The sequence below is a fragment of the Xenopus tropicalis genome, chromosome 5, assembly GCF_000004195.4.
Source record: "Xenopus tropicalis strain Nigerian chromosome 5, UCB_Xtro_10.0, whole genome shotgun sequence".
Lineage (NCBI taxonomy): Eukaryota > Metazoa > Chordata > Amphibia > Anura > Pipidae > Xenopus > Xenopus tropicalis.
The window spans coordinates 76,425,661-76,440,921 of NC_030681.2; the positions used below are offsets into that span (position 1 = coordinate 76,425,661).

The window sequence follows — 15,261 nt, forward strand, 5'->3', positions numbered from 1 at the left end:
TCATTCAAGCTTCGGTATTGTGACTTTCCTTTGGCTGGAGCTGCAGAGTGCCATTGAGTCCTATGGGAGGCTTCCAAAATCATGCACGTCTAAATTAATTGCTTATTTCATGTATAACAACTCGTGGAAAGATGGGGTAATTGCAGTGCCAATTCCAAGTAAAAGACCCTTAGAACATATATCAGAATGACCTATCTTACCTGTACCCTTTGCTCTGCTTTGCCCCTTTTTCAGCTAACTTGTTTGTAATGCAGTGGTGTAACTTTAGGGGGGGGGGCAGAACCCCTGGGGAGTTAAAACACCAGTGGTTACCATCAGGGGGTATGGATTTCATATTTGGTTACTTAAATATATAACATACAGGGTCGGACTGGGCCGCCGGGACACCGGGAAAAATTCCGGTGGGCCCCGGCGGCCCAGACCCGACCCTTGCCAGCGCTCCCCCTCCCTAACGCTTCTCCCCTAATGCGACAAATTTATGCGCTCGGGGGAGGACGTTGGGTGTGGGCCCTGCGAGGAGGGTTAGGGGGGCACCTACGGGGAGGGGTTAGAGGACGCTGAGTGCACCTGCAGGGCACCTGGGACGGGAGCCCCGGTGGGCCCTTCACACCCCAGTCCGACCCTGATAACATAACAGCTTGGGGCAAAAGAAGGGTTAATAATGCTATTACTGTGAAACAGCAAAGCCACTAAACAAGAGCTGTAGGTGAACCTAGATAAAAGTAGTGAGTAGGTAGAGTTTTGGGGGTGGGGTATTACCTCTTGGGTGAGCAGCAGCAGTCTGTCTATTAATCTTACAGAAATAACATTCAATACTCCAGAACTCTCTAACATTTACACTGTATTTTCCACACTGCTGGTTCAGCCCCCGAGGTTAGGTTGGCTGGAGGGAGGGTCAAAGTTCAGTCTCCAGCCAATCGGATTTCAGCTATACCGGGACTTAAAATTAAAAGAGAAAAGCAGCGGCACGGATGTTTTCAGGCATAACAGAAGATTTTAGTGTGAGAGAAAATACCCAGACAGGCTTTGCAGCGCAATAAAGCTAATGAAGCTAATGCTGGTGAAGCTGGCATGAGCGGGAATAGGGCTGAAAGGGGCTTGTGCAGGTCAGGTGTTTTTTTTTAAAAACAGCGTGTATTTCTCCCAACTCAAGTATAAGCCGAGGGTTAATTTTTAAGCACATTTTTGGAGCTGAAAAACTCGCCTTATACTCGAGTATATACGGTGAATAGATATTTTTTTAAATAGATATTGTATGAGGCACTATTACGGTGGAGCAAAGGGTTATTTCCTTGTAAGCCTAAATATGTAAAGTATGGATATAGTGAATGCTTCCTGTATCTGCAGACTGCACACATATTATTCCAATCTCCTAGCAAAGAATTGCTCTGCAATAAAGAACAGGGTTGTCACCTTTCTTGGGTTCTGAAACCTAGGGTGTGGGGCTGGGTGATGGTGTTGAGGAAAGGGGTAATGATGTACAGCAGTGCTGTCCAACTGGCGGCCGGCAACCCCCCCCTCTGTGTGGCCCCCCACCTGCCTGGCTGCTTTGATGGCTTACCTTTGAATATGGCACACACAGACAGCATAGGACAGGCAGAGTGCTGCCTGTGTGTGCCATACTCTGCCTGCCCTATGCTGCTTGTGGGAGATGAACCTGGCAGGGTTTTTTTGTGGGAGTTTGTTAGCAGTTGGAAATAGCCATTAAATGGTCCCTAAGGTGTGTAATTATGTACTGGGGGTTGCTGTGCTATACACAGGGGAGGAGGAGGCATATGGAATTTAAGGGTATATCTTAATATGACATAATAATAATATATATAATAATTTCTTTCACATATGAATGATGGTTGATATCCCCACAGTAAGGACCAAGCATTTGGGATTTTGCTGTGCTACCACCATTGTGATAAAATAGGTGTGGTTCAAAGTGGGTGTGGTTTAAAAAGGGGGTGTGGTCAAAACTGGCTTCCATTAGCGGCCCTCCACCATGTATGCTAGAGAAATTCCGGCCCTCGGCACTGCAGAAGTTGGACAGCACTGATGTACAGCATTGGAGCAGTAACAATGATCAATTATCTGGATGGGATGATGATGCATTTAGACATATCTGGATTAATTCCTGAATTATGGCAGGCCTAGAATGATACATTTGATGTTTTGTTTGCTATATGTTTATACACGGAAAAAATTACTTTTTGATAAAATATAAGGATATTAAAAGTCATCTTGTAGTAAGTGCTTCTATATAGGTCATCTGTAGTATCATGATGTTCTATGGTCATTGTCCAAGTGTTTCTAGCTAATATAACTAAGGACTGAATATTTTGGAAATAAAGTACCCCTATGCATGTTGATATAACTAAGCACTGATTGATTATATTGGAAATAAAGTACCCCCATATAGGCTGACATGACTAAGCACTGATTGATTATATTAGAAATAAAGTACCCCTATATAGGCTGACATAACTAAGCACTGGTTGATTATATTAGAAATAAAGTACCCCTATATAGGCTGACATAACTAAGCACTGGTTGATTATATTGGAAATAAAGTACCCATATAGCCTGACATAACTAAGCACTGGTTGATTATATTGGAAATAAAGTACCCCTATATACTGTAGGCTGACATAACTAAGCACTGGTTGATTATATTGGAAATAAAGTACCCCCATAAAGGCTGACACAACTAAGCACTGATTGACTATATTGGAAATAAAGTACACATATAGCCTGACATAACTAAGCACTGGTTGATTATATTGGAAATAAAGTACCCCCATGTATGCTGAATTACAACTAAGTACTAATTATATTGGGAATAAAGTACCACCATGTATGCTGACGTACAACTAAGCACTAATTATATTGGGAATAAAGTACCACCATGTATGATGATGTACAACTAAGCACTAATTATATTGAGAATAAAGTACCCCTAATATAAAATTAAAGAATATTAGAAGCCAATGGCTTTTATTACAGATACTATTTATCATTATTATTATTTATGTATATGGCACACACATAGGTAACAAAAGTTGAAGGGATTTAATCAATAAAGAGCAGCAGTATATGATAAGGAGCATTTGCACACTTTTTCAAACACTTTTTATAGGCTATTAAACTGTTGTTATTTAAATTAAGGTCTAACTGTGTATAAATAATGGTATAATAACTTTGAAAGGCGAGGGGTCTTTAGAAGTGCTGGGAGATGCCTAAAATAACAGAATTTGCTTTCAGGATAGAAATCCCTTGCTAGCATCTATGCCAAATGCCATATTATAAAGCATGACTTGGCAGCCCCAAGGGTATTTTCTAGTAGCCCAATGACCCGTAGGGAAACGTAGGGAAGCAGGGGCATGACGGAGACGTAGGGCAGACATAGCCACTCCCAGTTATAGGTGATTGGTTGTTTTGTATTGAGGGTATAAATAGTAGTAACCATTCCCGCTCCTCAATCCATTTTAGGCAGCACAGTAAAATGCCCACCCTCCCTCCCTATAGAGGTGGAGGCAACGAGTGGTGTTGGCGGGGTGATTGAGTTGGGGGAAAACAATGGTTGGGTTAGGAAGGGAGTTTGATAGTTGATTGGGGCTGGCATGCCTGGAACCTCAGGGGTAAGTGGATCAGGAGGTGAGTTTTGTTGGGTAGGGGGTTCCGGGCTGGAAGGGCAGCTGGCAGCGCCAGTTGCGCTGCGCAGTTATTGGCTTGTTATGGTTTATGGTTATTCAAAGTTGGTTGTTTGTTATACAAACATTTGTATTGTGTTCATGAGATGTTTTGTATCTTATTTGTTCTTTATGGTATGTTTTAAATTAAAACTTTGATTGTTATTAATAAATGTTCTGCGGCCATTTTTATCCCAAGAATTGGTGTCCGAGTGTTTATTGGGGATGGTAAGTAAAAGAGGCGAAGGGGTTAGGGTTGGGAGAAAGGCGGGTCAGGATCCGACGTTGCTCACGTCAGGTGATTGTACAGCATAATAAATGTCTCTCATAGGTATAAACATAAGCTACAAGCACTCCCTTTTTCCATTGAAGTGATTGGAGTGCCACATTAAGATAAAATAAAGCCTTTCGGTCTGTAGTTTAGTCCAGGCATTACCTGCAAACAATTAGATGTAGATGCCTATATACTTTATATACATTATGTAATTTACATACAGTATATGACTGAGCATCTGATTCCATTTCTATTTTGATTATGCAAAACAGTTTTGCAACCCACATTCATCAGAAAACTAATTCATGTTGTAATCTTCCCAGGAGTGACCATCTTCTATCCAGCTACATCTAAAGCATATAATGCATCTGTCCTAGATAGCTACTGTTCTAGGGCAACAAAGGTGAAGAGTAGTTAGAGATGTTTAATCTCCATTTTATGCCTCCACGTTTACTTGGAGCAAGCAGTAGCATTAAAGGGGATCTTTCACCTCGACATAATAAGCTGTACAACTGAAGTCTGTTGCAAATGAAGCATGAAACTTAAATTGTTTTATTTGATAAAACATCCATTTCTGTTTTAAACACATTTGAAAATCTCAGCTGTCCATCATATATTGACTGTCCCACCTCTATGACTCAGGGACAGCAATCAATTTCTCATCTCACATCACCCCCCATCCCACTGTCTATAATTTTATAGCCTGGGCATGGGAACATGTATAAGGTCATCATTCTGGCACATTTAGGAATGTTGCAAACTCTGCCATGATAACAGCTTCCACAAAAAGGCCTCCACTTTTGCTATGATTGTGGATTACAAAAAAAGAAATGAAACTATTTAAAAAATTATTTAGTGTAAAATAAACTTTATTTTGCCCAGCTAACAAATTATAATAGGTTTTTGAACCTATTCAAAAACCTATAGGGTGACAGGTCCCCTTTAGGGGAATTTTCAAGTCAGATTTGACACCTGCATTGCCCCCGCAATGATGGCGGAATTCTGTGAACTGAATTTGGTGCATTGTTAGAAAAAGATGGCAATTGCAGCTGAAATTGCAATTTACTCGCTGTGTCTGGGTAATTAAATGCATCCTTTATGGATTCTGGAAGAGAGATCCTATATCTTTATAAATAAGTATGTATATATACATTTAAATTCTATATTTAGATGGCATTTAAAGATCCAGTTAAAACCAATGCTCTCCTTTGTATTTTTTTTTCTTTTCATTTTAGCATTCACTCACTTTTTTAAAGCTATTACATGTCATTTGAAACTAAAACAAATTGCTCCACAACCCAAGATTATTTTTTTAACAACATATTTGTAATTTCTTATACTAGAGTTATCATTTTTATCTCTGGAGTGGCAGCTACTGCAATGTGACGCAGATAGAAATCTATGTTTGGAAACTGTGGGTGGATACTAGGAGACCTGACAGAGACTAAAACAAAATTAAAATTGTAATCAGCAGTGTAGGGGAAAACATGCCAGAACAACTTAAATAATGTTATTGATAAAAATATACTACAAATAGATATAATTCTTGTACGTGTGGCACAGCAATTCTGTTCTCAAAATCAACAAATGTTAGCCTGATTAGATTTTTTTCCAGTGCAGAAAATATTTACTGGATTTCAAGAAAACAAATCCAAACAAGTATTTGAAATGTGAACCAATATAATAACAGTGTAAGCAGAATGTCTGTTATATTGTATAGATTCTTCTATTCTTCTATCTGAACATTAAGGCCTTAGTCAGCAATGGTCTCGCCCCAGCTGCATAACATCGGCGGAAGATCCTCTGATCATGAGGAAATGAAATAAAAATAACTAGTAGTTGTACACGTATGGGATCCCTTATCCGGAAACCCTTTATCCAGAAAGTTCCGAATTACGGAAAGCCCATCTCCCACAGACTCCATTATAAGCAAATAATTCAAATTTTTAAAAATGATTTTCTTTTTCTCTGTAATAATAAAACAGTACCTTGTACTTGATCCCAGCTAAGATGTAATTAATCCTTACTGAAGGCAAAACAAGCCTATGGGTTTATTCAATATTTAAATGATATTTAGCAGACGTAAGTTATAGAGATCCAAATTACAGAAAGATCCCTTATCCGGAAAACCCCAGGTCCCTAGCACTCTGGATCACAGGTCCCATACCTGTACTTCTAATTTACAGAATAGATGCAAAATCTAATTTATAGAAATTGTTACGTTTTATATATAAATTAGAGAAATTGGAACCCCTTGGTGGGTTTGTATATTTAGATTTTTATTTATTTATTTTTTAATTGCAAACTTTTTTTAAAGTCTAAATTCAGTCTGTACTTCTTAGAACAAGCAATGGGGTTTTTACAGGTTCTATGTTTATGATATATGGGTGCATAATAACATTACTTTTAACTCTGAATAAATATGTGGATGTTTCAAATAAATGAGAGATACTGGACAGCATTTTGGTTGAGGCTGATTTTTCCAGGTTAATAACAATTATTACAAATGTATCTTTCACTCAGTGGCATATTTTGGTTTAAAAGACAATTGTGAAATCAACATGGGTAGCATGATAAAGTTAGGCAGTTCCCCAGATTGTGGTTATTTTTTTTTCACATAATGGTGTAAAAAAGAGCATATTTTGTGTTTCTGCAAGAATTTGAGACAGATTGGGCTGCACACAATAGCATAGTTTGGTTCACCTTGCTGTCCATTATGATGTCACAAGGTCAGTTAAACCAGAGTACAGAATGCTATTGTTGCTCGGCAACTGAGATTGTGACATCATGATGGACAGTAAGGTGAAGCTAGGCTATCACCCAGACATTGTTCATTCCTTTTCTGGGCTGATCATTGAAGACAGACCTTTTCTGTCTTTATTGAAAAGTCTAAGGATATTTTTTTATTTTTAATACAACATGAAAACCTTTTGGTGGATTTGTTTTTTTATGTTGATTTTATCACTTATCTATGGAAGAACCAGTAAGTTTTTGTTCTTTCATATATTTGCTTTTTCCCAAAACTTAGTTTTGTTTATATCTAGTATAAACAAAACTAATAATAGTTTTGTTTATGTATGTCTGTTAATTACCTAAAATACCAAATAATGTGTTGATTTATATAGGTTTTTATCAATTATGCTGGGATTGTGAGGGAAAAGGTGCATTGTGGGGAAAAAAACATGTTGATTTGTGCACAAAAATTGCAGTGTGCACTCTGTATCTTGGTGATAAATGAGCTCTATTAATGTTTTCAAACCCAATATTCTTTTGACTCCATTTATTGTGCTAGATTAACATTACATTTTCTTAAAATAGATGCTAATGATGACGACGACGATGATGATGATGGGTATGATGAAGCTACTGTTAAAGATGTTTCCAATGCTAGAACAGTGCAAAGTAAGATTCATACTGTACTAAACAATACATTTTACAGCTTTTTCAAGATCAGTTGTACATCTATCATTCCTGCAAATCATACCTATTAAACCTAAAATAAGCATCTAAATATATGGTATTATAACACAAACATGCTTGAAAGACCAACTGTCAATGATAAAAAAGGAAGCAGACAAGTAGAAATAATAATAATACTGAAATAAGTACTAAAGAAAGTAATGTTTTATTATAATTCATATTCCTATGAAGAGATAATATTATTATGTTGGGTTGAAAACCCCAACAGACTTGTTCTTCGACTTTAGCTTATTCTTCCGCTTCTTCTTCTTCTTCTTCTTCGCGCCCCCCCCCCCATTTTCTAAACGCTATTCCTCCTACAGTTTTAGGGGTACAACACCCAAACTCCCCACACATCTTCACCCTATAGCGGAGCAGGTTGCTTGTGCTTTTCTAAGCGATCCTGCCCCCCGTCTTTTTGTGGCGCCGCTCCGAACTCCCCAATTTTCCCATTGACTTTGACAGGGAAGATTTTCAAACTGCTGCCACTCTTACAGCTTTGAAGCTACACCCCCCAAACTTGAATAACATAATCATGGGGTCACCCCGAATGAAGCAGCAACATTTGTTGATGGGAGGGGCCAACAACAGCCAATCAAATTTTAATCATTGACTTTAATGGGGAAATTGAAACTGCTGCCAATCTTACAGCTTTGAGGCTGCACTCCCCAAACTTGAATCACATAGTCATGGGGTCAGCCTGAATGAAAATATGATGATTATTGGATGCCCAAAAGTGGGCGGAGCTGTGAACTGCCAATCAGATTTTACCTATTGATTTGGCGGAAATTCAACCTGCTGCCATTCTCACAGTAATAACGTCGGGGTCCCCAAACTTTTTACACTTGGTCACTAGGGGACTGCAGTTTAAGTTTTGAAAAGTGGGCGGAGCCACCAACAGCCAATCAAATTTCACCTATTGATTTTTATTGGTTTGATGCCAGATTTTCCAAACTTTGCACAGTCAGTCACTGGGTGACTACACATTCAGGTTTTTTTTTTTTAAAAAAAACCTGCAAAGTGGGAGGGGCCAACAGCAGCCAATCATATTGTACCCATTGACTTTTATGCGGAAATTGAAACTGCTGCCAAACTTACAGCTTTGAGGCCACACTCCCCAAACTTGAATCACATAGTCATGGGGTCAGCCTGAATGAAAATATGATGATTGTTGGATGCCCAAAAGTGGGCGGAGATGTGAACAGCCAATCAGATTTTACCTATTGACTTGGCAGAAATCCAACCTGCTGCCAGTCTCACAGTAATAACACCAGGGTCCCCAAACTTTGCAGAGTTAGGCACCAGGTAACTGTGGTTCAAGGTAAGAAAAAGTGGGTGGAGCCACCAACAGCCAATCAGAGTTTACCTATTGACTTTTAATGGGGAAATCCAACCTGCTGCCATTCTCACAGTATTAACCCCAGGGTCCCCAAACTTTTCACAGTTGGTCACTAGGGGACTGCAGCTTTAGTTTTGCAAAGTGGGCGGAGCCACCAACAACCAATCAGATTTCACCTATTGATTTTTATTGGTTTGTTGCCAGGCTTTCCAAACTTTGCATAGTCAGACACTGGGTGACTATGCATTTAAGGTGTTTTGTATTTTTGTAAGTGGGTGGAGCCACCAACAGCCAATCAGATTTTACCTATTGACTCTAAATGGGGAAATTCAACCTGCTGCCATTCTCACAGTGATAACACCAGGGTCCCCAAACTTTTCACAGTTGGTCGCTAGAGGACTACAGTTTTAGTTTTGAAAAAGTGGGTGGGGCCACCAACGGCCAATCAGATTTCACCTATTGAATTTTATTGGTTTGATGCCAGAGTTCGCAAACTTTGCACAGTCAGTCACTGCGTGACTTTGTATTCAAGGTTAGAAAAAGTGGGCGGGGCCGCCAAAAGCCAATCACATTTCTTTCATTGTTTTCAGTGGGGAAATTTTAACTGCTGCCATTCTCACATGTTTAATGTCAGGGTCCCCAAACTTTGCACAGTTTGTCACTGGGTGACTATGTTCCAAGTTTAGAAAAGTGGGTGGGGCCAACAACAACCAATTAGATTTCACCTATAGACTTTATATGTTTAAATTTAAACTGCGGCCATTCTTTTAATATTAATACTAAGGTCTCCAAACTTTGCAGAGCTAGTCACCTGGTAACTGCAGTTCAGAGTTAGAAAAAGTGGGTGGAGCCAACAACAGCCAATCAGATTTTACCTATTGATTTTCAATGGGAAATTCAACCTGCTGCCTTTCTCACAGTATTAACACCAGGGTCACTAGGGAACTGCATTTGTAGGTTTTAAAATGTGGGTGGAGCCACCAACAGCCAATCAGACTTCACCTATTGAATTGTTTTGGTTTATATTTAAAATGTTGCTTTGCTCACACTATTTATGTCAGGGTTCCCAAACAAGTGGGAGGAGCCACCAACAGCCAATCCATTTCCACCCATTAGATTTCACTGGTTTATATTTAAACTGATGCCATTATTTAAATATTAATTCCAGGGTTTTTCAAAGTTAGAAAAAAAGTGGGCAGAGCCACCAACAGCCAATAACATTTCACCTATTTACTTTCAATGGTGAAGTGTAAAATACTGTCAGCCTCACAATTTTATTTTGGAGTCCCCAAAATTTGCAAAGTTGGTCACTGGTGGACTGCAGTTCAAAAATAGGAAAAGTAGGTTGGGTCATTTACAGCCAATCAAATTTCATCCATTGAATTTTATTGGTTTAAATTTAAAATGCTGTCATTCTCAAACTATTTATGCCAGGGTGTCCACTGTTTGTCACTGGGTGACTTCGACTCAAGGTTAGAAAAAGTGGGCGGAGCCACCAACCACCAATCACAATTCACCTATTGACTTTTATTGGTTTAAATTTTAATTGCTGTCATTCTTTAACTATTAATCCCAGGGTCCCTAAACTTCACAGAGTTAGTCACTGGGTAACTGCAGTTCCAGGTTAGAAAAAGGGGGTGGAGCCACCAACCGCCAATCAGATGTCGTTGACTTTCGGTGGGGAAATTTAAGTTGCTGCCATTCAGACACTATTAAAACCAGGGTCCCCAAACTTTGCACAGTGGTTTTTCTGTATAACTGTGATCCAAGGTCAGAGAAAGTGGGCAGAGCCCAATCAGTGACTTCATGTTTTTCAACCCAACATGAAGTTTGTTCTCAAACTTCCCTTTCTAGTTATTATTATTTTCCGAATGAAGCACCCCTCATTTAAGATGATGCTGTTTTGAAACTTTACTGTATTATGTCACCTTTATATATCTTGTTTCTCTGTAGTTAGTGGTATCTCTCCTGGAGGGCAAACTTTCTTACTTAAAGAAACTGATCTACAAATATTACATAGTATTTAACCAAACATGGTTGAGACAGGCCTGAGGTATAAATATAATTATATATATATATTTTTTTTCTATTTAGCAACAACTACTGATGATGATGCATATGGAGATAACAGTAATGTGAATATGCAACAATCTGAAAGTAAGATTTTACATATACATTTTATTTAACCCGTTATCCAGAAAATTCAGAATTACAGGAAGGCCATCTCATATAGGCTCCATTATAATTAAATAATTCTCATTTTTAAAAATAATTACACTTTCTCTGTAGTAATAAAACAGTACCTTGTACTTGAGCTAAAATATAATTAATCCTTTTTGGAGGCAAAACAGTCCAATTGGACTCATTTAATGTTTAAATAATTTTTAAGTAGACTAAGGGGCACATTTACTAATCCACGAATCCGAATCACGAATGGGACAAAATCGTATTGGAAACGAAAATTTCGGAAGATCGCAAATATCATGAAAATGCTTACGAAAAAATCGTATTAGTCACGATAATATCGTATTGGCGATCCGAAAGTCACAAAATTTTCATACCAAATAATTGTAAACAGCGGTAAAACCTTTCCAATTTTTTCGTGCAAACGTCCGAAAAAGTCGTGCGGCGTACGAAAAAGTCGTGCGGCGTACGAAAAAGTCGTGCGGCGTACGAAAAAGTCGTGTGGACGCCCCAAAAAATCGGCAAAAATACGATCGGATCGTTCGCATGAAGGCTCGAGCGTTCGTGCTTTTTTTAAATGTGCCCCTTAAGGTAAAGAGATCCAAATTCCATATAGATCCCTTATCCGGAAACCTCCAGGTCCTGAGCATTCTGGATAAAGGGTCCCATACCTGTACTAGTAAATGGCAACGTATTTGACATCAGGACATTATACTGGTGACCCCGAAGCTCCCAGGTTATCCAGAGACACCAATCCTTGCTTTAGTCTAATAACCCATAGAAATCAGTCACATGACTCTCGGGTTTGTCACTTTACAGAAGTGGGATTTGATCATATTTATTGTTTCCCAGTTACATAGTTTGTTTTTACAGATACAGTAAACCCTTAACAGAAAGACCTTTTTTATGTACATTGTAAAAAACACGTCCACAAATATCTAATAAGACTAATAATTAAACATGCTTGCAATATGCTTGATTTATAATGAGATTTATTTTTAATTTAATAACAGCCACTGTTGCCAATTGTATTGCCATACAGGTTACTGGGTTCTTAGCTGTATTCATCACATGTAAATTTAGTAAATTCTTATTTTGATATATTGATTGTAAATTCTAATTTTCTGCCTTCTTTTCCCCAGCAGAAGACCCTGAACAGGCCAGGGCCAAATTGGAATCTTCCCCAACAGATCGTACAGAGCTTGGTAAACCTATATTTTTTACATACTAGTATATTAAAAATAACTATGTAAATGGTCTAATGTCTTACTATTACAAAAAGAAAGGATTTCAGGGCTTGCATTAAAGTGTTATTTTCTTTTTCAGGGATTATCAAAGAATTGTTAAGAAAAATGGATAAGGGCAACGAAAGAAACCTCATTATTATTTGCTCTGTCATGGGCAGTGGCCTCTTTTTAATTATTGTTTGTTTGATATGCCTGGTAGCCCATATTGCAGAACTAGATGAGTGAGTATTACTTTTATCACTTTCATTTGTTGCAGTTTCAACAGATTTCATCCGTTAACTTGGTACTGTTCTTTTCTTATTTCCAGAGAACACACAAAAATCATTAAAGCTGAGGAAGGTAAATGTCTTGAATTGTTATTATGCATTTTAAGGGACTCTGTTTTTTGCATGTCTCCTGCATGACACTTTGCATGTCTATTTTTACAGGGCGAGTTCAGACAAAGAAAGCACCCCCCTCATAGAGCTAAATATGAATGACTATGAAGATTTTCATTCATCCAGGTCATGGTTTATCTAGTATAAATAAATCTAAAGCAACTGGACTTGTTAAGTAATCATTGAAGACGTTTCACTACTCATCCGAGCAGCTTCTTCAGTTCAACTGACTGGTATGGGAAGTCCTCAGCATATATACTCTTCCACTAATCCAATCACAATGGCACTTTGTAATTCTTCAGAAAGGTGACATCTGAAACTCACAGAGGTGTGAATGCTGTGGAGTTACTTTGAAAGGATTACCAAAGTATCATGCAACTTATCGAAACAGGTGTTACTTGTGCAAGAAGTTGGACCGTGAAGTGACCCCAGACGTGGGGTGGCGGGTCAGACTTCAAGCATGGCCCCGCCCATTCTATGATGATGGACTTATGCTCTACTTTACTGTTATTACAATAAAATTTCAAACAATCTAAACTGAAGCCAATATTTATTTAGTATTTTCACAAATAGTCTTTTTTTATTAGTTTCTTACTTATTTATTATTTAACATTTAGGCTCCCTACCCAAAGCCGACATCATGATGGGACAGGTCCTGGGCCCGGTGGGTTTTTAGGGTTTTAGAGTCTTAGTCAGGCCCCCTGCTGTCAGTGAGCTTCAGACTTGGGAAGGGAGTGGGAGCCTACAAATTGCCTCAGAAAAGCAAACAAATTTCTTAACCAGATAGCTAAATTGGACCCTAGCAACCAGACAGCTGCTAAAATTCCAAACTAGAGAGCTGCTAAACAATACACTAAATAATTCAAATAAGAATGAAGAATTGCAAATTGCCTCAGAAAAGCAAACAAATTTCACAATTTCAATGCATAATATATATACCACCAATTGGCCTAAACACAGTGAAGCAGAATCACCTTGACAAGGACTGGGTTCCGAAATGTTGGGGTTTCCTCAATCCATACGTGTCTGCTTTTTGTGCTTCACTGTGTTTAGGCCAATACATATTATGCATTGAAATTGTGAAAATAGTTTTGTGAACATCTACTATATAAAGAGGATTATTTGCTAAACATACCATCTGCCGTTCTTTTTTTCTGATGCTTAAATAGGTGTGCATTGAGGAATTAACTGATTAGTGTCAATACTTTTCACCAATCTAAAATCCTATTTGCAAAACATTACTGTAACTGGTAACTTAAACCTTGCAACACATAAACTTTTTATCTAAAAAACAAATGCAGTGTAAAGTTTAGATCAATATTACATTTGCTAGACATGTTTCCATAGTAACTGTACAAGGGCCACAGTTGCTTTTATTGCTTATATACCTTTCAAGGGATTTCAAGGGTAAATTATAATCTTCATGTTGCTCAGGAAATTACATATCCACTTTGTTAGCTACACTGAATTATTTATATTTGCACCACTGCAGTAACCCATAGCAACCAGCCAAAAATAAATGTTGCCCAACCTACTGCAGACAGAATAATGAAATCATATCCCTGATTGGTTACTATGGTTTATTGTTATGTCCTCAGTCTTAGTAACTGCTGATATGTTCTATTGGATACTTCACAACACATTCCTGTTGTATGATAGATACTGAAAGTGCACTGTTACAGCTGTAACCCCCTTCTCCAGTCTCCACTTGTTCCTGACATGCACCTGTAAATGTCACCACTTGGTAATAGGTCATTAGTACTGTGGGGTTAGTGTGTAATTAAAGTGGCAAATTTTGTGCTGTGTATTTTAACTTATAGTGAACATCATTTGTTTTCTCTCAAACAGGTGACCAATAAATGTTAAAGGACCAGTAACTTTTTAACAACAAAAAAGTCCAGACTTATTTAATGCTGCAAAAATACACCCACCAAGTAATTAAAAACAATGTTTCCATAGCACAATCAGTTACAAATCAAACTTATGTAATCAGACGCATTCAGCCGTGGATATGGTCATCAATTATCCCAAACCTAACCCCAATACTTAATTCTTAAATAAAGCATAAAGATCATATTCTTTATTGAGACCCCTGAGACGCAGTGTCTGCATCCAAAACTTTTCCCTCTTTTGAAGTTGTAAGAGTCTGTTGCCCCCCTCCCTATAACCAGAAACCTGAATGATGCTGCAGTATGACGCGCCATATAAAAATAAGCTGGAACTGGCAATTTCAAAACTTCTTTCTAATAGTAAATTTATGTTGACTGATGTTGTACCGTCTCGCCAATTATAGGCAAGTATATAGGTTACAAATGCTGAATCACACATGACCCTGTATCTCATACTGTTTAACTGAATATGGATGTGTCAATGACTGTGCGTATGACACTGGTTGCACCTTCCACAGGGGTACATACCATCCTTTAAAGGAGACATACCCTTATGGAGGATCTAAAATGTTTCTTTGAATACCCTGTTCCTAACTGCTGTTAAGTTATTTTTCGATTTAAAAAAACTGTTTAAAGCTTCCACCTCCAGTTGCAGAAAAAAGGGGAAAAAAGGGGAATAATTTAAATAGCACTTTTTTCCCATATTTTGATAACTCACTAATAAACATCAGTAACTGTGAATAGATTCTTTGATTGCCTAAGACAATACAGGTATAGGAGCCATTATACAGAATGCTCGGGACCAAGGGTATTCC

The 15,261-nt window shown here is 38.1% G+C and overlaps 2 long non-coding RNA genes across 2 annotated transcripts; both read left to right on the top strand.

Moving 5' to 3' along the window:
* Positions 1 to 6,812: 6,812 nt before the first annotated feature.
* Positions 6,813 to 10,906, top strand: LOC116410889. Its single transcript, XR_004222712.1, has 3 exons — positions 6,813 to 6,934; positions 7,270 to 7,353; positions 10,844 to 10,906. It is a non-coding gene; the product is annotated as an uncharacterized LOC116410889 (long non-coding RNA).
* A 1,133-nt stretch (positions 10,907 to 12,039) lies between these two features.
* Positions 12,040 to 12,714, top strand: LOC116410854. The gene is made up of 3 exons (XR_004222692.1): positions 12,040 to 12,138; positions 12,260 to 12,519; positions 12,609 to 12,714. It is a non-coding gene; the product is annotated as an uncharacterized LOC116410854 (long non-coding RNA).
* Positions 12,715 to 15,261: the final 2,547 nt, after the last annotated feature.